The sequence below is a fragment of the Lipotes vexillifer genome, unplaced genomic scaffold, assembly GCF_000442215.2.
Source record: "Lipotes vexillifer unplaced genomic scaffold, Lipotes_vexillifer_v1.1 scaffold504, whole genome shotgun sequence".
NCBI classification, from domain to species: Eukaryota; Metazoa; Chordata; class Mammalia; order Artiodactyla; family Lipotidae; genus Lipotes; species Lipotes vexillifer.
The window spans coordinates 5,220,644-5,243,603 of record NW_006785225.1 but is presented as its reverse complement, the minus strand read 5'-3'; positions in this window follow the sequence as shown (position 1 = coordinate 5,243,603).

Genomic DNA, 22,960 nt, shown 5'->3' with positions numbered 1-22,960 from the left:
TAGGGAAAATATTCCATCCTGTTGAGTTCAGCGTGATTGAGTTCACCTGTGTGATATAAAATGCATTTTCTATTAGTCTGTGTGGCTATAAAGTTAATAAAAGGAACAGCAGTCTTCCCCAAAGAATGTGCAGCTACTGTAGTTTTCAGCTTATTATATAGCAAAGAGGAACAAAATACTCATAGTAACAATGTATTTTTAATAGGTTCTCAAGCTGTCCCTTTCACAAAGAGTTGTGGCTGAATACAGATGTGGCTGCTGTGAGGTTTTATATTGGTGGATGGGCTGAACAAAAACCAGGTGGGGAGACATTTATCTAACACAAATGCGTGGGCTTCTCAGGCATAAAGCCTATTGATTTTGCCACAGGGTTACTAGCTCTGCTTACCATGAATGTTACTCAAATTTCATGGGCAAAATGCTTTCTGGAGTGCAGTGCAAACATTATCAAACTTAAGTGTTAGAACTTAAAGGAGCTATGTAGGGCAACTGACTAATTCACAAAAAAGAGCACAGAGACACATGATAAATATCAAACTCAGATGAGGTAAGTACTCATCAATTTAAATTTAACATTTAACCGTGTAAAGTTAAGTTTAAAATTAGATATAATGACACACAGTTACATTTGGAGGGCGTGTTTCCTCCTCCTAGTGGTTGGATATAAGACTAAAAATCTCCTTTTCCTCACTCAAATCCCACAATTACAGAACTCATTCCAATATTTTCTATGACTTGAAGATGGTACAGAATTCTTAAATCCAATTAAAGAATGGACTTTAGGTAAAGCAAAAAGTTGCCAATCAAGGTAAATGTCTAAGACTATCAGGAAACTGACAAAATGAAGGAGGAGGACTTAATGTTTGCTGTCTACAGTTTCTAATTTGCTCTCTGATTTCCCACTTCTGATAAGTGCAGGAAAAAATTCTCTACCATAAGAAAACACAACAGTGTTAGTGGGGTACTTAATGGTTACAGACTGTCTCTTTTAATATATAGGAGACAATAGGAAGTAGGGAATGGGACAAATTAGGATTTCTATCTAAGGGCAGGTGTATTTGGCTTCAGTGGATTGTTGCTATGAATGAGCGTGAGCTCAGTGTCATCAGAGCTTCGTATATTTCAGGAGCTTCTCAAATCTAAGTCTACATTGAGAATAAGGAACATTTACATTGAAATATAACATAAAGTGGATTTTTGAATGGCCAACAGAGTATGGTGTGTGAAACATCTGTTTGTATTCTCTGTCACCTAAATAGAGAACTTCAGTATGGATGGTTCAAAGGCAGTATATGCTGTGGTTAAAAGCATGATCTCTAGCACCCAAGTGCCTGTGATGGAATTTGAACTTTGCCAGGTACAAATGGTATGACCTTGGGGATTATAACAGCATTTATTTCATAAGGTTATTTTGAGGATTAAACGAATTAATATATGAAAAGCCCTTAAAAAGAGCACATAGTAAGTATTAGGAATTATTCAATTACTAACTGATTGGGTAAAGGGGAACCTGCTAAATTTTTTTGTTCCTGAAGACAAGGAAAAACATTATTCATTTCTTTAGCCCTAGGCTATAGTACAAAATAGGTGCTCATAAAGCAATTGTTGATAGTGCAGTTGTGGAAAAAACAACTTTAGAGTTTGAAAGACCTGGGTTCAAATCGTTGCTCCAGTATTTAATAACTGTGTGACCTTGGATCTTAAACTTTCTGAAAATTGGGAATAGTGAGACCTGATTTAATAGTGTAGCAATGAAAATTAGAGCTAAAATATATGTAATAGGCAGTAATCTGTATGGCTTTTACCCTCTGGTATTATCTCTGTGATTACTTTACATGTCAAAGGGATTCTGCAGATGTAATTAAGGTTACTAATGAGTTGTTCTTAAAATAGGAAGATTACTGGGAGGTGTCTAATCTATTTACATGAGCTCTATAAAAGCAGAGTATTCTCCTTCCAGTGGGAGAAGTCAGACAGATTTGAAGCATGAGATGGGTTTGACATCATTTTGCTGGCTTTGAAAATGGCAAGATGAAGGGCTCCTGTAGGAAGGAATTCAGGAAGCCTCAAGGAGCTGAGAGCAGTCTTCAGCTACAAGCTGATAATGAAATGGGGACCTCAGATCTACAGCCACATGGAAAGAACTGGTTTCAGCCAATTACCTGAACGAAACTGAAAGGAGACCTTCCCCTAAGTCTAGGTGAGAGCTCAGCCTGCCAGAAACTTTGATTTCAGCCTATGAGAACCCCGAGCAGAGAACTAGCTGAGTCCGCCCAGGCTTCTGACCTACAGAACTGTGAGCTGATATTTGTGTTCTTTAAGCCACTAAGTTTCTGGTAATTTTTTTATGCAGCAATAGAAAACTAACAGAGCATGTAAATTGTGTGACACTTAGTAGCTACATACTAAATGTTAGCTATTATTATAAGTAAATATTTTTTCAGTGAATCAACGTCAAAAGTTTGGTGTGAAAATTCTTCCAACAGACAAAATTACCCTAGATATAATCTCATATTTCTTTTCTCCTCTTTACCTTCTGGATGCTGAGATTAAAAATAGATATTTTACAGAGACAAGAACATCAAGAGGGTGGAAAGGAGTGTGGAAAAAGGAAAGTAAATAAACTATTCTTGAGATAACTGAACCATGCAAGACTTGTCTCCGTAGACCTTTAGTGGCAGAGCTAATCAATACTTTGGGGGGATCATTTTTGACATATCTAGTCCCTCCTGGATTGTTTAGGAAAATATCAATTTCAGAATTTTATGTTGCACTGCTCTTCTGAAAATGTGTATGTCCTTTAAAATTTGGGGTGCTCCAGAACATACCTAATCAAAGATTGTACACTATGTGCAGATTTGATACTTTCTACGTTCTCATGCCTAATACACAGTAGGTGCTCATAAATATTCATAAATATTTATGAATAGAATGCACCTGTGGTTGATATTAGGCTCATGGTTTGGGGAACCTTTGAAAGATCATCTAGTTTAATGTCTGATGAAAAAAGTTCCTCCAAAGCCTTGAATGAATTAATGAATAAATGGATGAAAACTTTCTGTGGCTCCCTGAAACCATGATGTTCTCCCTTTTTTTTTATCTGCAACCCTTTCTCCTCTTCCCTCTACTGCTCATTTTCCAAATTATGTCTCTGAGCATTGCTCAGTATTGCTCCCTATGGTCATATTTTCTGAGGTGATCTCTCTCTTCTTTTTGAAAGGTTCTCATACTTTCACATGTCAGTTTAAACATGACTGGGTGTCTTTAGTGTCAACAAAACTTATGAGTGTGATACTTCAGTAGAATGTGTGAATGGCTGGTATAAAACTACCCAAAGCTGTACATTTTAGTAATTTGAAATGAAATATTAATAATTTGGTAAAATATGTCACTACAAGTACTAAAATACGTTCAAGTGAATATTGTTCTGAATCTTCAGATTAAGGGGAAATAATGATATAGGAAAAAACATAAGGAGAGGGAACAAAAATTGCATGTGTACAAATAATGCTGAATTACATGAACAGTTATTTAAAATAATGTGTCCGAAAGGATATACCATTAATATTCTTGAACCAGAAGAGCTAATAAATGAGATCTTTGCTGCAAAGAATAAAAGAACAGTCTTTCCATGTTAAAAAAAACAAACAAAAAAAACATATAGGGGGCCAAGATTTAGCCAAAACTATATATGAAAGAATAACAAAAATATTTTAAAATTATATATGTGCATGGATGTTTGTGTGTGTATGCAGTGAGGTGGGGTGTATGTGAGTGTGTGGGTGTGTGTATAGGTGTGTGTATGAAAGACACAAGGAGCAAGTGTGTGTGTAAGTGTATGTGAAGGAGAGGAGAGAGAGAGAGCTAGGAGAGGGAAGGGAGAGCTTGAGATTGTGTACATCTTTTCTTTGGTCTTTTAGATAAATTGGAGCAATGGTGATAAAATCATGATGTTTACACATTTATTTTCACCTGTCTGTGTTGTCAATGTTGATGCTTTATATAACTGTAATTCTGTAATTTAATATAGAATTAACTATAGCATGATGTAGACATTGTTTTAAATTCAAATGACAATATTTCTTGAACGAACAAACTCCCTCCCTCATTCTGCTTGGCCAGACCTACCCTGTTCCCAAGCAGCACCTACACTAACACTTCCTTTGAAGTATTTATCTCAAGAAACTGGTGTTTAATTGAGTCTTTCTACTTTTAATAGTTTAAAAGCCACTGTATATTGTTTAGAGCGATGTTGAGCGATGTTTTGCAACACTGAGCACAATTTGGAATAACTTGGGATGGTTAAAAGAAGCAATATCTGGGTCCCACATCAGACTGAATACATTAAGATCTCTGTGGGTGGGATCTGAGCATCAGCAACTTTTGATATTGGTGGTTTAATGGGAAGTCGAGTTTGAGAATCACTGCTTTATAAGCAGTTTATGATGTATCCTTTGGAAGTCCCATATAGTTGGGATGCTTGACTTGTGTGGGTATTTTGCTACTTGAAAATAGCCAAAAGCATTTCAGTATTGATGACGAAATAAGTTTAAAAATCAGGCAGTGAATTTGATTTTTATATCATACAAATATGCTCTGGAGATAGCATCCAAAGAGGAAACCAATAAACATTTTTCTCTCTAAAAGTTTACTATGAAAATTACACAGAAATAAAGGAAGAATGGTAAATTAAACTCCCATAGCCCATGAACTAAATTCAATAGCTGTTAATATATAATATGTGCTTTTCTTTGCCAATCTATCATCTATCTATCTATCTATCTATCTATCTATCTATCTAAATAGCTGTCTAGGTATCCAGATTACTGCATAATAGAATTATATAGGAAAGACACGTTATGTATATAAAGTGTCCTTTATACATATAAAAGACAATAGGCTTATATAGGAAAGTAGCCTTATACGTGTTTATACTTTGAAGGAGGCAATATTCATTTAGTTGATTATTTTGTAATCTATACACATACATATATTTACACTCATTCATCTACAGCTACACTTTATTGGGTATTTCTCTATATAATAAAACATAATATATATGAAATAATATATCAACATAGCATATATGGAATTATCATTTACAGAGGTCTGAATTCAGGAATTATGTTTACAGTCTCAACTTTGATTCTCACAAATGTCAAAGGAGGTGGTATTACTTTGCAGATGAGGAGACTGAGGAGTCACACAATCTGCAGGGCTCTTTTTAGGACATCCACTACAGTCAACCCTCCATATCCGTGGGTCCTGCATTTGTGAATTCAACCAAACTTGGATCAAAAATATTTTTCAAAATTTCCAGAAAATTCCGAAAAGCAAAACTTGAATTTGTTACACTCTGGCAACAATTTACACAGCTTTGACATCGTATTAGGTATTATAAGTAATCTAGAGATCATTTAAAGTATACGGGAAGATGTGCCTATATTATAAGCAAATACTATGAGATTTTTTTTTTTTTTTTTTTTTTTTTTTTTTTTTGCTGTATGCGGGCCTCTCACTGTGTGGCCTCTCCCGTTGCGGAGCACAGGCTCCGGACGCGCAGGCTCAGCGGCCATGGCTCACGGGCCCAGCCGCTCCGCGGCACGTGGGATCTTCCCCGACCGGGGCACGAACCCGTGTCCCCTGCATCGGCAGGCGGACTCTCAACCACTGCGCCACCAGGGAAGCCCTGAGATTTTTATATAAGGGACTTGAGCATCCTAGGATTTGGGTATCCACTGTGGTTCCTGTAATGAATCCCCTGACTATATATAAGTGGTTCTCAAACTTTAGCCTGTGTCAGCATCTGGAGAACACGTTAATGCATAGATTCCTGGTCTCCACCCCCATAATTTTCTGAGTCAATAGGTCTGGGGTGGAAACTGAGACTTAGCATCTCTAATGTGTCCTAGTTGATGCTGACACTGCTGCTCCATGTCCACACTTTGAGATCCATTTCACTTGAACTCCAAGACTCAGCTCAGAAGTTTTTGTTCCCTGGAAGCCTTCTGTGCCCCTCAGTATCTCTGTACTTCTACTTTTCCTCACTGTTTGATTTGCTTGAACTGCCTTTTCCACAACTTTCTAAGAAATAGATAATTATAATTGTGATACTGTGATTTATAACAAATATATATTTTGTCTTTGTTTCTGGCACAGAGCTCCCAAAGCTCTTGGAATTTCCTAAGTTATGAGAGTGGGAAATATGTCTTTTGTTATGTTAATGAGGTGATTTTAAGGATGGGAGCTTGTCACCAGTGACGCTAACCAGGTAATTAGAGGATTGGAACTTTCAGTCCTATCCCCCAATCTCTGGAGAGGAGAGAGGGGCTGAAGTTGGAGCTCAGTCATCAGTGCCCAGTGCTTTAATCAATAGTGCCTATGTAATGAAGTCTCCATAAAAACTCAAAAGGAAAGGATTCAGAGAGCTTCTGCATTAATGAACACTTGCAGGAGTGGGGAGAGTGATACACCTGGAGAGGTCATGGAAGCTCTGCACCCTTTCCTCACACCTTGCCTTATGCTTCTTTTCCACCTGGCTGTTCCTGGGTTATATTCTTTTCTAATAATCCAGCAATCTAGTAAGTAAAAGGTTTCTCTGAGTTCTATGAGCTACTCTAGCAAATTTATTGAATGTGAGGAGGAAGTTGTGGGTATTTATAGCCAGTGGGTCAGCAGTACAGGTAACAGCCTGGGCTTGTGCTTGGCATCTGAAATGGGGAGAGGCCATCTTGTAGTACTGAACCTGTAGGATCTGACACTACCTCTGGGAAGACAGTGTCAGATTGAGCTGCATTTTCAGACACTATGGGGGTATTCAAGAACTATTTGGCGGTGTGTGGGGAACCCCCACCTACACACACACATTGGAATTGGGTACAGGAACCCAAAAATAAGAGTGCAATATAATAGTTCAGTTACGGACATCTGAATCCCTTTCCCAACACACTAAAAATTATATTTCTAGCTCCTGGGGGTAAGGAAAACATACTTGATTACCCTATGTAATCAGAGAGACTAGTCCCATAACTTTTACCTATGAAGCACTCATAAAAAGTTTGTGGGTTAAATAAATAAATGGCTTCCTGGAATTACCATGTTTTACACACAGATGATTGCTAAAACAGGGACGCTGAAAGTATGCCTAGTCACTATTTACCACGTTTCACCATGGTGATTGTCATGCAAAGAACATTCAGTGAATATTTTATGGTGGACAAATGAAAGGCTATAAAAACTCATCTTCAAATGTGCTGTCCTTTCAAAATACCTTTGAAAAAGGGTATGATCTCCCAACACACCTAAGACACATATCCTCAGAAAGCTGTGTGGGAGAAATAAAAACTATAAACTAGCTTGAAAAGTAAAATAAAATGTGTACAAAATACTAACAACATGAAGCACATAAGCTGTTAATATCTGCTGAGAGCCAAAGTCCATTTACATTGGAGGTGGTAGAGTCCAGCAACTACTCTAGACTCCAAGTATGAACTCCTCTGTAAACTGGGGATAATCATACCAGCTACCTTGAAGTTTCATATGAGGGTGAAAGAACACATCTAAAGCACTTCAAGAATTCTCTGAGATTCTGGAGATGGAGTTGTAATACACAAAAGGATGTAACGGTTATCAAATACTTAAAAGAGGTCAGATTCAGTTCTATTAAAGAGCCCTCTTTTTTTTTTTTTTAACAACTTTACTAGAGTATACTGCTTTACAATGTTGTGTTAGTTTCTACTGTATAACCAAGTGAATCAGCTATACATATACATATATCCCCATATCCCCTGCCTCTCGCATCTCCCTCCCACCCTCCCTACCTCACCCCTCTACGTGGTCACAAAGCACCGAGCTGATCTCCCTGTGCTATGTGGCTGCTTCCCACTAGCTATCTACTTTATATTTGGTAGTGCAAATATGTCAATGCTACTCTCTCACTTCGTCCCAGCCTACCCTTTCCCCTCCCTGTGTCCTTCAAGTCCATTCTCTACATCTGCGTCTTTATTACTGTTCCTTCCCTAGGTTCATCAGAACCTTTTTTTTTTTAGATTCCATATATACGTCTTAGCATACAGTACTTGTTTTTCTCTTTCTGACTTACTTCACTCTGTATGACAGACTCTAGGCCCATCCACCTCAATAAAAATAACTCAATTTCATTTCCTTTTATGGCTGAGTAATATTCCATTGTATATATGTGCCACATCTTCTTTATCCATTCATCTGTCGATGGACACTTAGGTGGCTTCCATGTCCTGGCTATTGTAAATAGTTCTGCAAAGAACACTGTGGTACCTCTTTTTGAATTATGGTTTTCTCAGGGTGTATGCCAAGTAGTGGGATTGCTGGGTCATATGGTAGCTCTTTTTTTAGTTTTTTTAAAGAACCTCCATACTGTTCTCCATAGTGGCTGTTATTAATTTACATTCCCACCAACAGTGAAAGAGGTTGTCTTTTCTCCACACCCTCTCCAGCACTGACTGACTGTAGATTTTTTGATGATGGCCATTCTCACTAGTGTGAGGTAATACCTCACTGCAGTTCTGATTTGTATTTCTCTAATGATTAGTGATGTTGAGCATCCTTTTATGTGTTTGGTGGCAATCTGTATATCTTCTTTGGAGAAATGTCTATTTAGGTCTTCGGCCTATTTTTGGATTGGGGTGTTTGTTTTTTTGATTGAGCTGCATGAGCTGCTTGTATACTTTGGAGATTAATCCTTTGTCAGTTGCTTCATTTGCAAATATTTTCTCCCACTCTGAGGGTTGTCTTTTCGTCTTATTTATGGTTCCCTTTGCTGTGCAAAATCTTTTAAATTTCATTAGGTCCCATTTGTTTATTTTTGTTTTTATTTCCATTTCTCTAGGTGTTGAGTCAAAAAGGATCATAGAGTTTTCTGCCTATGTTTTCCTCTAAGAGTTTTATAGTGTCTGGCCTTACATTTAGGTCTCTAATCCACTTTGAGTTTATTTTTGTGTATGGTGTTAGAGAGTGTTCTAATTTCATTCTTTTACATGTAGCTCTCCAGTTTTCCCAGCACCACTTATTGAAGAGGCTGTCCTTTCTCCATTGTCTATTCTTGCCTCCTTTATCAAAGATAAGGTGACCATAGGTGTGTGGGTTTATCTCTGTTCCATTGATCTAGATTTCTGTATTTGTGCCAGTACCATACTGTCTTGATTACTGTAGCTTTCTAGTATAGTCTGAAGTCAAGGAGCCTGATTCCTCCAGCTCTGTTTTTCTTTCTCAAGATTGCTTTGAGTACTCAGGGTCTTTTGTGTTTCCATACTTTTTGTTCTAGTTCTGTGAAAAATGCCATTGGTAGTTTGATAGAGACTGCATGGAATCTGTAGATTGCTTTGGGTAGTACCATCATTTTCACATTGATTCTTCCAATCCAAGAACATGGTATATGTCTCCATCTGTTTGTATCATCTTTAATTTCTTTCATCAGTGTCTTAGAGCTTTCTGCATAGAGGTCTTTTGTCTCCTTAGGTAGGTTTATTCCTAGGTACTTTATTCCTTTTGTTGCAATGGTAAATGGGAGTGTTTCCTTAATTTCTCTTTCTGATTTTTCATCATTAGTATATAGGAATGCAAGAAATTTCTGTGCATTCATCTATCCTGCTACTCTACCAGATTCACTGATTATCTCTAGTAGTTTTCTGGTAGCATCTTTAGTATTCTTTATGTATAGTATCATGTCATCTGCAAACAGTGACAGTTTTACTTCTTCTTTTCCGATCTGGATTTCTTTTATTTCTTTTTCTTCTCTGATTGCCATGGCTAAAACTTCCAAAACTAGGTTGAATAACAGTGCTGAGAGTGGGCATTCTTGTCTTGTTCCTGATTTTAGTGGAAATGGTTTCAATTTTTCACCACTGAGGACGATGTTGGCTGTGGGTTTGTCATATATGGCTTTTATTATATTGAGGTAGGTTCCCTCTATGCCTACTTTCTGGAGAGTTTTTATCATAAATGGTGTTGAAATTTGTTGAAAGCTACTTCTGCATCTATTGAGATAATTATATGGTTTTTATCCTTCAATTTGTTAATATGGTGTATCACATTGATTGATTTGCATATATTGAAGAATGCTTGCATCTCTAGGATAAACCCCACTTGATCATGGTGTATGATCCTTTTAATGTGCTGTTAGATTCTGTTTGCTAGTATGTTGTTGAGGAGTTTTGCATTTGTGTTAATCAATGATATTGGCCTGCGGTATCCTTTTTTTGTGACATCTTTGGTTTTGGTATCAGGGTTTTGGTGGCATCATAGAATGAGTTTGGGAGTGTTCCTCCCTCTGCTATATTTTGGAAGAGTTTGAGAAGGATAGGTGTTAGCTCTTCTCTAAAGGTTTGACAGAATTCTTCTGTGAAGCCATATGGTCCTGGGCTTTTGATTTTGGAAGAATTTTTTTTTTTTTGCGTTATGCGGGCCTGTCACTGCTGTGGACTCTCCCGTTGCGGAGCACAGGCTCCGGAGGCGCAGGCTCAACGGCCATGGCTCACGGGCCCAGCTGCTCCGCGGCATGTGGGATCTTCCCGGACCGGGGCACGAACCCATGTCCCCCACATCGGCAGGCGGACTCTCAACCCCTTCACCACCAGGGAAGCTCTGTTTTTTGGAAGATTTTTAATCACAGTTTCAATTTCAGTGCTTGTAATTAGTTTGTTTATATTTTCTATTTCTTCCTGGTTCAGTCTCAGAAGGTTGTGCTTTTCTAAGAATTTGTCCATTTCTTCCAGGTTGTCCATTTTTTTGGCATATAGTTGCTTGTAGTAATCTCTCCAGATCCTTTGTATTTCTGCAGTGTCAGTTGTTACTTCTCCTTTTTCATTTCTAATTCTGTTGCTCTGAGTCTTCACCCTTTTTTTTCTTGATGAGTCTGGCTAATGGTTTATCAATTTTGTTTATCTTTTCAAAGAACCAGCTTTTAGTTTTACTGATCTTTGCTACTGTTTCCTTCATTTCTTTTTCATTTATTTCTGATCTGATCTTTATGATTTCTTTCCTTCTGCTAACTTTTGGGTTTTTTTGTTGTTCTTCTTCTTCTTTCTCTAATTGCTTTAGGTGTAAGGTTAGGTTGTTTATTTGAGATGTTTCTTGTTTCTTGAGGTAGGATTGTATTGCTATAAACTTCCCTCTTAGAACTGCTTTTGCTGCATCCCATAGGTTTTGGGTAGTTGTGTTTTCATTGTCATTTGTTTCTAGGTATTTTTTGATTTCCTCTTTGATTTCTGCAGTGATCTCTTGGTTATTTAGTAGTGTATTGTTTAGCCTCCATGTGTTTTATTTTTTACAGTTTTTTTTCCTGTAATTAATATCTAGTCTCATAGCATTGTGGTCAGAAAAGATACTTGATACGATTTCAATTTTCTTAAATTTACCAAGGCTTGATTTGTGACCTAAGATATGATCTATCCTGGAGAATGTTCCATGAGCACTTGAGAAGAAAGTGTATTCTGTTGTTTTTGGATGGAATGTCCTATAAATATCAATTAAGTCCATCTTGTTTAATGTGTCATTTAAAGCTTGTGTTTATTTATGTTTATTTTCATTTTGGATGATCTGTCCATTGGTGAAAGTGGGGTGTTAAAGTCCCCTACTATTATTGTGTTACTGTCAATTTCCCCTTTTATGGCTTTTAGCATTTGCCTTATGTATTGAGGTTCTCCTATGTTGGGTGCATATATATTTATAATTGTTGTATCTTCTTCTTGGATTGATCCCTTGATCGTTATGTAGTGTCCTTCCTTGTCTCTTGTAGCATTCTTTATTTTAAAGTCTATTTCATCTGATATGAGTATTGCTACTCCAGCTTTCTTTTGATTTCCATTTGCATGGAGTATCTTTTTCCATTCCTTCACCTTCAGTCTGTATGTGTCCCTAGGTCTGAAGTGGGTCTCTTGTAGACAGCATATATAAGGATCTTGTTTTTGTATCCATTCTGCCAGTCTATGTCTTTTGGTTGGAGCATTTAATCTATTTACATTTAAGGTAATTATTGATATGTATGTTCCCATTACTATTTTCTTAATTGTTTTCGGTTTCTTTTTGTGGGTCTTTTCCTTCTCTTGTGTTTCCTGCCTAGAGAAGTTCCTTTAGCATTTGTTGTAAAGCTGGACTGGTGATGCTGAATTCTCTTAGCTCTTGCTTGTCTGTAAAGGTTTTAATTTCTCTGTCGAATCTGAATGAGATCCTTGCTGGGCAGAGTAATCTTGGCTGTAGGTTTTTTCCTTTTATCACTTTAAATATGTCCTGCCACTCCCTTCTGGCTTGCAGAGTTTCTGCTGAAAGTTCAGCTGTTAACCTTATGGGGATTCCCATGTGTGTTATTTGTTGTTTTTCCCTTGCTGCTTTTAATATTTTTTCTTTGTATTTACTTTTTGATAGTTTGAGTAATATGTGTCTTGGCATGTTTTTCCTTGGATGTATCCTGTATGGGGCTCTCTGCACTTCCTGGAGTTGACTGACCATTTTCTTTCCCATGTTAGGGAAGTTTTCAACTATAATCTCTTCAAATATTTTCTCATACCCTTTCTTTTTCTCTTCCTCTTCTGGGACCCCTATAATTCGAATGTTGGTGCATTTAATGTTGTCCCAGACGTCTCTGAGACTGTCCTCAATCTTTTCATTCTTTTCTCTTTATTCTGCTCTGTGGTAGTTATTTCCACTATTTTATCTTCCAGGTTTCTTATCAGTTCTTCTGCCTCAGTTAATCCACTACTGATTCCTTCTAAATAATTTTAAATTTCATGTATTGTGTTGTTCATCATTGTTTGTTTGCTCTTTAGTTCTTCTAGGTCCTTGTTAAATGTTTCTTGTATTTTTTCCATTCTGCCATGTCAGTTGCCCTTTCAGCAACTTAAGGTTGCCAACTACCTGCACACAGACTTGGGCATTTCTTCAGGTGACTTGCTTTCATTTAGATCCTATGCTCTCTGACACCTCAGTGCATTGTTCCAGCCATTTCCTGATGGCCATGTGCACCACACCCACCAAGAAAGGATGCTTAACTCAAACTCCCAGAACTCCATCCCAGTAGGGTGGGATTGCTTGCCCCAAAACCAAGACATTTAAGGAGGATGATAATGCATTTAGTTGCCTACCCAACTCTATTTTACTCTCCTTACCACCAATATACTGGTGTGGTAACAATTCAGCATGAAAGTCCCATGTTTAAAATCTTCTCCTACTACTTACTGTGTGAACAATTCTTTTCATCTATTAAATGAAAATACAACATCTCATAAGATTGTTTGGAAGTTTAAGTAAGATAAACACAAACACACAGAGTTCTTTGTACAGGTAATAATACTAAGAGTAATAATAAAAATAACAATTCATTTTATAAAATATTTGTCACTATTTTAATGGAATGTTGTTGGGCAGTTGGCACCTTAGAGTATCATCTTTGTTAGGGAGACTTTCAAATTTTCTTTTAATGCAGGTTAATGCAGAGGTTTCTAGGAAAAAACCTAATATTTATGAGAACTATATATCAAAAAAAACTCATAATGTATCACATTATTTTTTATAGCAACTTTAGGTTGTTACTCTTATGTTTCCATTTTACAGGTGAGGAAACAGACATGAGGAAGGTATTCAAGATGTTAAGGCAAGAAACAGTACTAGGGTAACAATAACATTAACAACAATAGCAGGAGCATCAATAATGGCAATCATCATAATAGCATCAACGCCTAATATTTGGTGTCCTTACTAAGCCCCAGGTCTCTTGCTGAAATCCTTACATGCATTGTCTAATGGTTTAGCTGTTTCCCCACAAGAACAAAAATGACATTTAGAGCAGTTGTTCTCAACCCTGCTGCACATTACAATTACCTTGGGAACTTGAAAATTATATTGATTCTCTGAACCCATCCCCAAAGATCATGATTTAATTGGTCTATGGTGGGGCCCAGATATTGGTATTTATTTTAAAGCTTCCCAGGGGATTCTAACTTATAGCCAGTATAGAGGACTACTGACTCAGAGAGTTTAAGTAACCTGTTCAGAGTTATTCAATGTACAGAACTGGAATCGTTCTCTGAACTTGCCACTTGAAAACTCTCAAACTCTCTATAGTTCTAACTCCATATTCTCTTCATTGTGTCAGTTGCTGTCCCTTCTTTCCCAAGCACATATTTATTGTCTCGGTTTTACTACAGACTGTGGCTTCACACTGAATTCTTTTAACACCTGTTTCTACTCCTGCCCCTCTCCATTGAGCAGAGGGAGAAGGGAATAATTCTGAGTTTCAGGGGAGTTATTAGCACCTCCTTGTCAGAACGTAGCTCATACTTTCTTGTCTATAATATGTCTGTGCTCCTCAACCACAGGATTCTAGTCGAATAGGGAGGCTGGCTGAGAATAAGAGGAGTGACACAAGGTAAGCCGGGTAAGTGTTCATGGCACGAGCTATTATTAAGCTGATTTCTTCTCTATCCTCTGTACCTCCTAGCCCATAGTATCAGATAGAGCAGACTTATAGCTGGAGGTTTTTTGTCTACAATGGGGCCCATGAAACCACCTACATCAGAATTACCTGAAGGTGAGAGCTGTTGAAAATTTAGACTTCTAGGATGAACTCAAGTCTTAAACCCTGATGGGACTTGTGTGTGGTTAAACTTTTGAGATGATTCTGGTAAACATAAAAATCTGAGATTTTCTTTATGCAGGGCCTACGTCTAACCTAGCATGACAAATTTAAATTTTTAATTAAATTTATGCTTAATTAAAATTAAGCATAGATCAGAGCTTCTCAACAATGACACCTGCTATTTCGGACTGGACAACTTTTTGCCATGAGTGTTGATGTATACTATGTGCATTGTAGGATAGTTTGCAATATCCTGGGCCTCTGCCCATTAGAGGTTAATAGCATCCTCCTAGTCATGGCAATTCAAAATATCTATAGACATTGCCAAGTGTCCCCTGGAACGCAAGGCAAAATTGCTCCCAGTTGAGAACCACTGACGTGGATGAAAAGATGGATCTACAGTCTCCCTGAACATTCAGGCCAGTGTTACACGATAACGATTCGAGTTTCTGAAACCAACTTTTTACTTTCTTATCTATCCTGCACACAGATTATTACCTTCATTGTTAATTACACTGCACAACTGATTGTATGTTCATTATAGGCCAGGAGTGTTACTAGGTAGTCATACCTATTACCTTATTTAATCTCCTCTGCTCTGCAGTGTTGTACATTGGTCTATAGTACAGGCTGCAGTTCCAGTCAGCCAATGTTCCAATCCTACCCCCATCACTTTACAACTACATCATCTTGAGAATGTCATGAAGCCTCAGTTTGAATAACAACGAAGACGAAAACAAAAAGGTATAAGGTACGAAAATAACAAGGTCAATAAGGTAAAAAGGTAACAAAAAAGTAAAGAGGTAATAATAGCATCTACCAGGACTTCCCTGGTGGTACAGTAGTTAAGAAGCCACCTGCCAATGCAGAGACACGGGTTCGATCCCTAGTCCGGGAAGATCCCACATGCCATGGAGCAACTAAGCCTGTGTGCCACATCTACTGAGCCTGTGCTCTAGAGCCCGTGAGCCACAACTACTGAGCCCGCGTGCCTAGATCCCGTGCTCTGCAACAAGAGAAGCCACCGCAATGAGCAGTCTACACACCACAACGAAGAGTAGCCCCCGCTCAGTGCAACTAGAGAAGGCCTGCACGCAGCAACGAAGACCCAAAACAGCCAAAAATAAATAAATAAAAAAAATAAATTTTTTTAAAAATTAAAAAAATATAATAGCATCTACCTCAGAGGTAGCTGTGTAAATTGCATGTAAGGTGCTTGCTTCTAATAGTGGTTAATATATAAAATTAGCTAACATTTACTGACTTCTTACAGCATTAATCCTGTTTTACGGATAAAGAAACTGGAGCACGTGCATTAAGTAATTTGCTCCAAGTCACAGATCTACAAAATCTCACAGCTTGGATTCAAATTCAAGATTGTCTGATTCAAGCACCTTATCACTTCACAACACAACACTGCCTAAGTTGCCAGACAGCATGGGAGTGCTCTTCTGGAGATCTTTTGTAAAATGTGCTCCTTTCAAATCTTCACACCTGCTCTTTGGCATTAATGGCCCTCTAGTCTGGTCCAGACTGGTACTGTCTGCTTGGATATTTAAAACCACTGAAAAGCATAGTGCTTAACAAATTATCAATAAATACATTAAAATCTAATGGAAAATGCCATTTACTGAAATGAAATAATTTAGTCCATTTGTGGCAGCAGGTATTTTGGGAAAATTCCTGGAAAAGTACTGAAAAAAGGGGTTCTACTCTTGACTAGGGCATTAATATCTTTGAGCCCCAGATATTTGGAGACAGCTTGCTGAAGTTCTCTTTTTTGATATCTTCTATCCCACCTTGTCTCAGTGCATCTTGACTCTCTTGAATGTACCCTGCATATAGTGTGTGCTCAATTATTATCTTTAGAAAGAATGAATAAATGACTTCATTACAAACTCATAATATTTCCTACAGTAGATCTTCAAAAGATGAGTTTTGTTTTTTGTTCCTCATTCCAGCATGTTTATGCTCAACTACTTTGGCATTTAAACCTAAGTCACTGATTGAAAAAGACCCTTTCAATATCTTTGGACCAAATTATTCAAATTCTGGCTAGAAAAGAATTTTCTCTCATTTAAAATAGTGAATTGCAATACACTATTTTTGCAGGGTTCACTTGGGTTCAGTGAAGAAGAGGAAGAAAAGTACTTATTACAGGAGATAAACAAATTTGGTGACTTTAAGGTTTGGAATTTATTGTTTTACCTCCTGGGGAGATACAGCAAACAAGGACACACATTATCCTGTCTGAATAATTTGTTTGCCCACTGAAATACCCAGTCAACAATTAATATTGCAGGTTCTTTGAGAGTTTAATGTATTTATAGATAATTTGTAAGTACTGAATTTGCAAGTGGTTTTAAATATCCAAGTAAGCAGTGTGAGCCTGGGATAATCTGCAGAAAATATTGCTACATTCTGATACCATGTTTTTATTTTATTATTTAGATTTCTAAATTGCTGTTCAAGATCATAGAGGAATTTCAACCTGATAATGTCAGTAAGTCTCTAAGGAATTATAACAATAGTTATCAATTATAGGGGGAAATAATTTCCTGATTAAACAATACTTGATGAAAAGGACCATTAACTTTTTTAGTATTAACAGGTCTCTGCATCACTATTAATTTAAGTGTGCATGCATGCTTACTGATTAATTAATGAGAAGGGATGGTACATACATCAACCTGTATTCTTGAAGAGAAAAAGCATTATAGATTAGAGTCATGATTTCTGTCTTAAAGCAACTCTGATTTAGGAACAGATGGGAATACTGGAATAGATTTGATTAATAATTTAAATGTTAAAAAAGTTCTGATTCTAGGGCTTCCCTGGTGGCACAGTGGTTGAGAGTCCGCCTGCCAATGCAGGGGACACGGGTTCATGCCCCAGTCCGGGAAGATCCCATATGCCGCGGAGCGGCTGGGCCCGTGAGCCATGGCCGCTGAGCCTGTGCGTACGGAGCCTGTGCTCTGCAACGGGAGAGGCCACAACAGTGAGAGGCCCGGGTACCGAAAAAAAAAAAAAAAAAAAGTTCTGGTTCTAAAAAAATTTAACAAAGCCACAGCATCAACTCTCTGTTGAAACAAGCAGCACAACAGTTATATTGGATTTATACAATGGGAATCGTGATACAGTGTTTTTATTAAGACAAGTTCTATTTGACGATATATAAGATAAAATATTCCCTTTTGGAAGGTATAAGACATATAGAGAAACCTTCTACTAATAAGTCATTTGGAAATAACTCCTGATAAGACAATAAAAATTTGACAGAAGGATTGCATTAGCAGCAGAATGAGCATGGGTTATGGAGACAGATCTTTCTGAGTTTGCTTGCTGGATCTGCCAATTCCTATTGGTATGCTATTTCCTTTTGGCAAGGTTTTTATTTATTTATTCATTGACTTTTAAATTTATATACAGTAAAATTCACTCTTTTTGGTGTTCAGATCTATGAGTTTGGAGAAATGCCTCATGTAGCTTACCAATCACCACAGTCCAATCAAGATATAGGAAAGTTCCATTACCCCAAAATACTGTGTGCCTCCTTTGTAGTCAATGCCTCTCCCATACCCTGGCAACCAGTGGTCTGCTTTCCATCGATCTCTGTAGTTTTCCCTTTTCCAAGATGTCATTTAATTAAACGCTTTTGAGTTTGGCTTCTTTCACTTATTAAAATGCATAACCAAGAAAAATGAAAACTTATATGTAGTTGAATTTCTATAGAAGTTATTCTTTTTTTAAAAAAATATAATTTTATTTATTTATTTATTTTTGGCTGCATTGGGTCTTCATTGCTGCACGCGGGCTTTCTCTAGCTGTGGCGAGCAGGGGCTACTCTTGGTTGTGGTGAGCAGGCTTCTCACTGCAGTGGCTTCTCTTGTTGTGGAGCATGGGCTCTAGGCACACAGGCTTCAGTAGTTGTGGCACACGGGCTTCAGTAGTTGTGGCTCGCGGGCTCTAGAGTGCAGGCTCAGTAGTTGTGGTGCACGGGCTCAGCTGCTCTGCGGCATGTGGGATCTTCCCGGACCAGGGATCAAACCTGTGTCCCCTGCATTGGCAGGCAGATTCTTAACCACTGCGCCACCAGGGAAGCCCGAGGACACGTTCTTCAAGAATACATAAAACCAAAGCAGTAGAACAAGATACTCAATGTTATGGGATGAAATGAGACTAAAATCCTTCTGAAACCTAGAACTATGGACTTGGCCAAGTGAGCAAATGAATTGCACACTACTGAGAAACAGTATGTTAGAAAAAATTGCATTATATTCAAAGCAGGAAAGAAAAGTTGGAGAATATGTCTAGTCTTTACACAACAAAGATCGATTCCAAGGAAAGTCATTTACAGTATCTACTAAAATTTAATATATGCTCACTTTGTGATATAGCAATTCCACTCCTTGGTATACACCCAGTGAAAATGTTAAGATTTATTTATTTAAAAATATGTTCTAGAATGCTTATAACAACATTTAATAGCTAAAAGTTGGAAATTATCAAAAGGTTCATCATTTGTATAGTAGATAAGTAGATACATGTCTAACTGAATACAACACAACACTGAGTAAAAATATTGTACAACTACACAACAAAATGGATGATTATTGGAAATATAGTGCTAAGCAAGAGGGGCCAGACACTATATGATTCCAACTACATGAAGTATCAAAGCTGGGAAAATAAGGTAAACTGTTAGAAGTCAGAAAATGCTTACTCTGGGGGTGGCGGGGAGGGAAAGTGATGGAAGAGAGCATGAGGAAGGTTTTGGAAGACTAGCTCCTTGATCTGGATGTTGGAAACACATGTATGTTAAGTTTATGAGGATTCATCAATCTGTAGATGTCTGACAGATGCACTTTTCTAAAAAAATATTATACTTCAACATAACAGGCAGGCTGAGGTTATTGGTGAAGAAGAGAAAATATTATATGCTTATGCCATATCTCATCAGAAAAAAAAAAAATAGAATCTCGACCAGCAGAGGCTCAGCAAGAGCAGGGCTTGGTCTGCTCTGGACATATTGTCTGTCAGATGGGTGTCTAGTGCCTAGGGCTAATGGTAAATCTTTCCATTTAAACAGCTTTTATACAGAGTTAAAACAGGAGGAGAATCACAGGCTATCATACTAAGTTAAAGCTGGAGTTCAGTTCCTGCTCTACAGTTCTCTAGCCAAGTGAACTTGGGTGAGATTTTGAATGCCATTCAGTGCTCAAAGAAACAGTATAAGGCTGCTATTGGCATCATGGACATAGTAGAGGAAAATCAACTACTACATGTAAAGTATTTAGTGAAAACATAACAGTCTCTTCCTTTCCTCATATATGCACAAAAATAGATGAGAGAAAAAGATATGTTAATATTCATAGTAATATATATTTTAAAGATATATCAAAGCCTTCTACTTAAGTTAGAACTAACTTATTTCATTGTCCTGGAATTTAACAAAGCACAAAAGCTTTAGAAATATATTGAAACATTCAGACAACAGAAAAAAGCAAGTGCAATAATAGGGTACACGCTGGGATGCTCAGGGCATAACAGACGTGGAAGTGAATGAACACCAGGCAAGAATATGATGCAGCCGTCCTTTCGCCAGAGGTTTAAGTCTTATGAGAAGCTTTTGGGAGATTTTTGAATGCTTCTCTAGAACAATATATCAAAATTCATTAATTGCTATCAGGTAATTAATAGTGACTAGTTAGGAGAAAACATGTTCCACTGGCTTCTGGTATAGAATGAGTAACAAATATTAAGTAACAAATATTCAGAAACCTTCACCTCCTTTTGATACCCAAACAAGATACAAAGTGTTGTTTAAAATTTGCAAAGAAAACTTTAACTTATGTGCACACTGTGCTAAGTCCCATGAGGGCAAGAGTCTCATCTCTGTTGATCTCTCACCATTAGCAAAGCTCCTGGCTGGTACGAGGTGCTTAAATATTTGCAAGTAAACGAAAACAAATACATAGCTTTATGCCTGAGTGAAATATTCTAAACAAAGCTTTACAATTACAAAATAATGCCAAACAAAAAGTGACTCCTTGTCATGTGCACAACTATCATCAACTGTGATCTATGCCTCCTCTCCAGCTTCTCCATACTTTGGGGAAACCACAGGTCAGTTTCTTAGTTCATAAACGTTCTTTATGCATATTGTGTAAACAGTAAGATGATATTTGATAACTGATCATTAATTACCTTTATGCCTCTGTTTCATAACAGGAAAGATGATTTGTTTCCCTTTACTTGCTTGATCTTTCATAGATTTTAAGCATTCACTTTTTAGAGGACTTTACCTTACATTCTCTCTCTTTTCTGGTTAGAATTGTGTATGTGTGTATAGTGTGTGTGTGTGCACGTGTGTGTGTGTATGCCCTTGTCACACATTCCATAGACATGTGTATAAAGGAATTCAACATATTTTTTTCTTTAACCAATTACTATCGTATTTAAAAGCTCAGAGATTCTGAATATTTTGCGCATACAATATAAAAACTCACATATTAACTAAATATATGAAATAGACTTTGTTGTATGATAATACCATTGGTCTGGTAAGTAATGGTTCTGAAGTCTCCACATAATACATTGCATTAATCCAGTCCACCCCTGATATATTAAAAAATCACTGCCCTTTTGACATTCACGCATGATTCACTATCGTACCCTGTAATGCAAACTCATTTGAAAGGTAGTTCTTGGAGTAATTTATAGCCCCTGGTGAATCAGTGTTACCGTTCTGATATAATTTTTGGTATAATCATGTTCCTAAGTAAATTTCTCTGGTTTAGATTTTTTTTTTTTAATGTCAGATACGGCAAAGCAGAAACTGTCTAACATTGAAATATGAGTATTAGTGTTTATCACTAAGTACAGATATATCCTATAGTTTAGCATCTTGGAATAGAACATATAGAGCTTACATGCTTAAGGATAGATTTGGTCCTATCATGAAACTGAAGAAAGTAATAAAATTGTAATTCCTGGAAGTAGTATTCATTTGGTCATATTATTGAGAAATAATGTGTACTCCTTTCTTTGGTGATATTATTATATGTAGGTGGGGACTCCTCTTATAAATTCGTATAGGATTATTCATGGCCATGGTCATAATGCCCTCGAATTTTTAGCATAAAGCTGTAACGCATTTTGTTTTCACCAGTTGATGACAAGCAATTCTTTCATTGGGGAAGCATGCCTTTTTCATTCTATTTCCTCTAATTCCAGAGAGAGCTACTGAACTAATTCAGGTTAATTTGAGTCTTCTTAGTACCTTTTGGGAAATTCTTTTTTTTTTTTTTTTTTTTTAAACCAGGTATCATTTAAAGTACCACGTAATGCTAAAGCTGCCATTGACTGTAATCCTTCCCAAGAGGAGAGAAGTGTGTTTGAGAATGAGGCATCACAGAGAAAAAGAACATCAAGAAATGGGGAAACAAAGAGCTATGATCTTGTTAGTATCTCCTAAACCACAGTGCTTTAAGCTCAGTCAAGTCTTATAATTTCCTTTGACTGTGAGCCATGACTTTACTTTTCCCTAAGCTTATTTTAGTTGGTCAGAACTTTCTGTCGCACGTGATAGTAAAACGATACAGTGGGTGAATATGTGTTTCTCAGTTAGTAAATACTAGAAAAGCAGGGAAATATCATACTCATGTCTATATTCCAGTGCTTAACAAAGCCCCTGGTATAAAGTAGAAGTTGTATAAATGTTTTCTTAATTGAACTAAACAATGTAATTTAACTGGAGGGAAAACAAACAAATCCCCAAATCTTGGAGGAACTTGCCTACCACTTTTGAAGTATAATAATATCCCTTAACAAATAGTCATATTCCAGGAATACGATTTATTGCCTGAACAATTATTTCCAGGCAGATAAAAGGCAAAACAATAACATTCTCTTTAAATGCTTTGGTCATATCTTTTTTTTCTTTTTACCAGGCAAGGATAGTGGATATAGATTTTAATCTATATACAGTTGTGCCAGAAATGTATCTGGTTGGCAGGAAATTAAGTCTCAGGCATCATTGGTCTTCTGGGGTCATTTGAAGGGCCAGTGGGTCTTAAACAGAATGTTCAGAAAATATCTCAAATCTCTAGTCCATACCAGTCACCATTTATATATGCTTGTATTATAAGAAAGCATATTTTTTGATGGTGGAGGTTTCTTCAGATTTTGCTAACTTAAATAATAGGAATCATATGAATTCGACCTAAAATTCAGCCTCTTAAAATGCACCAAAAGCTGTTCCTCTCTAAAATTTTCACTTTCCCAGGGGTAATAAGTGGGAGAAGGTCATGAGCCCTCTCATTTTGCTGAACCCCAAATCACTACTCCTAT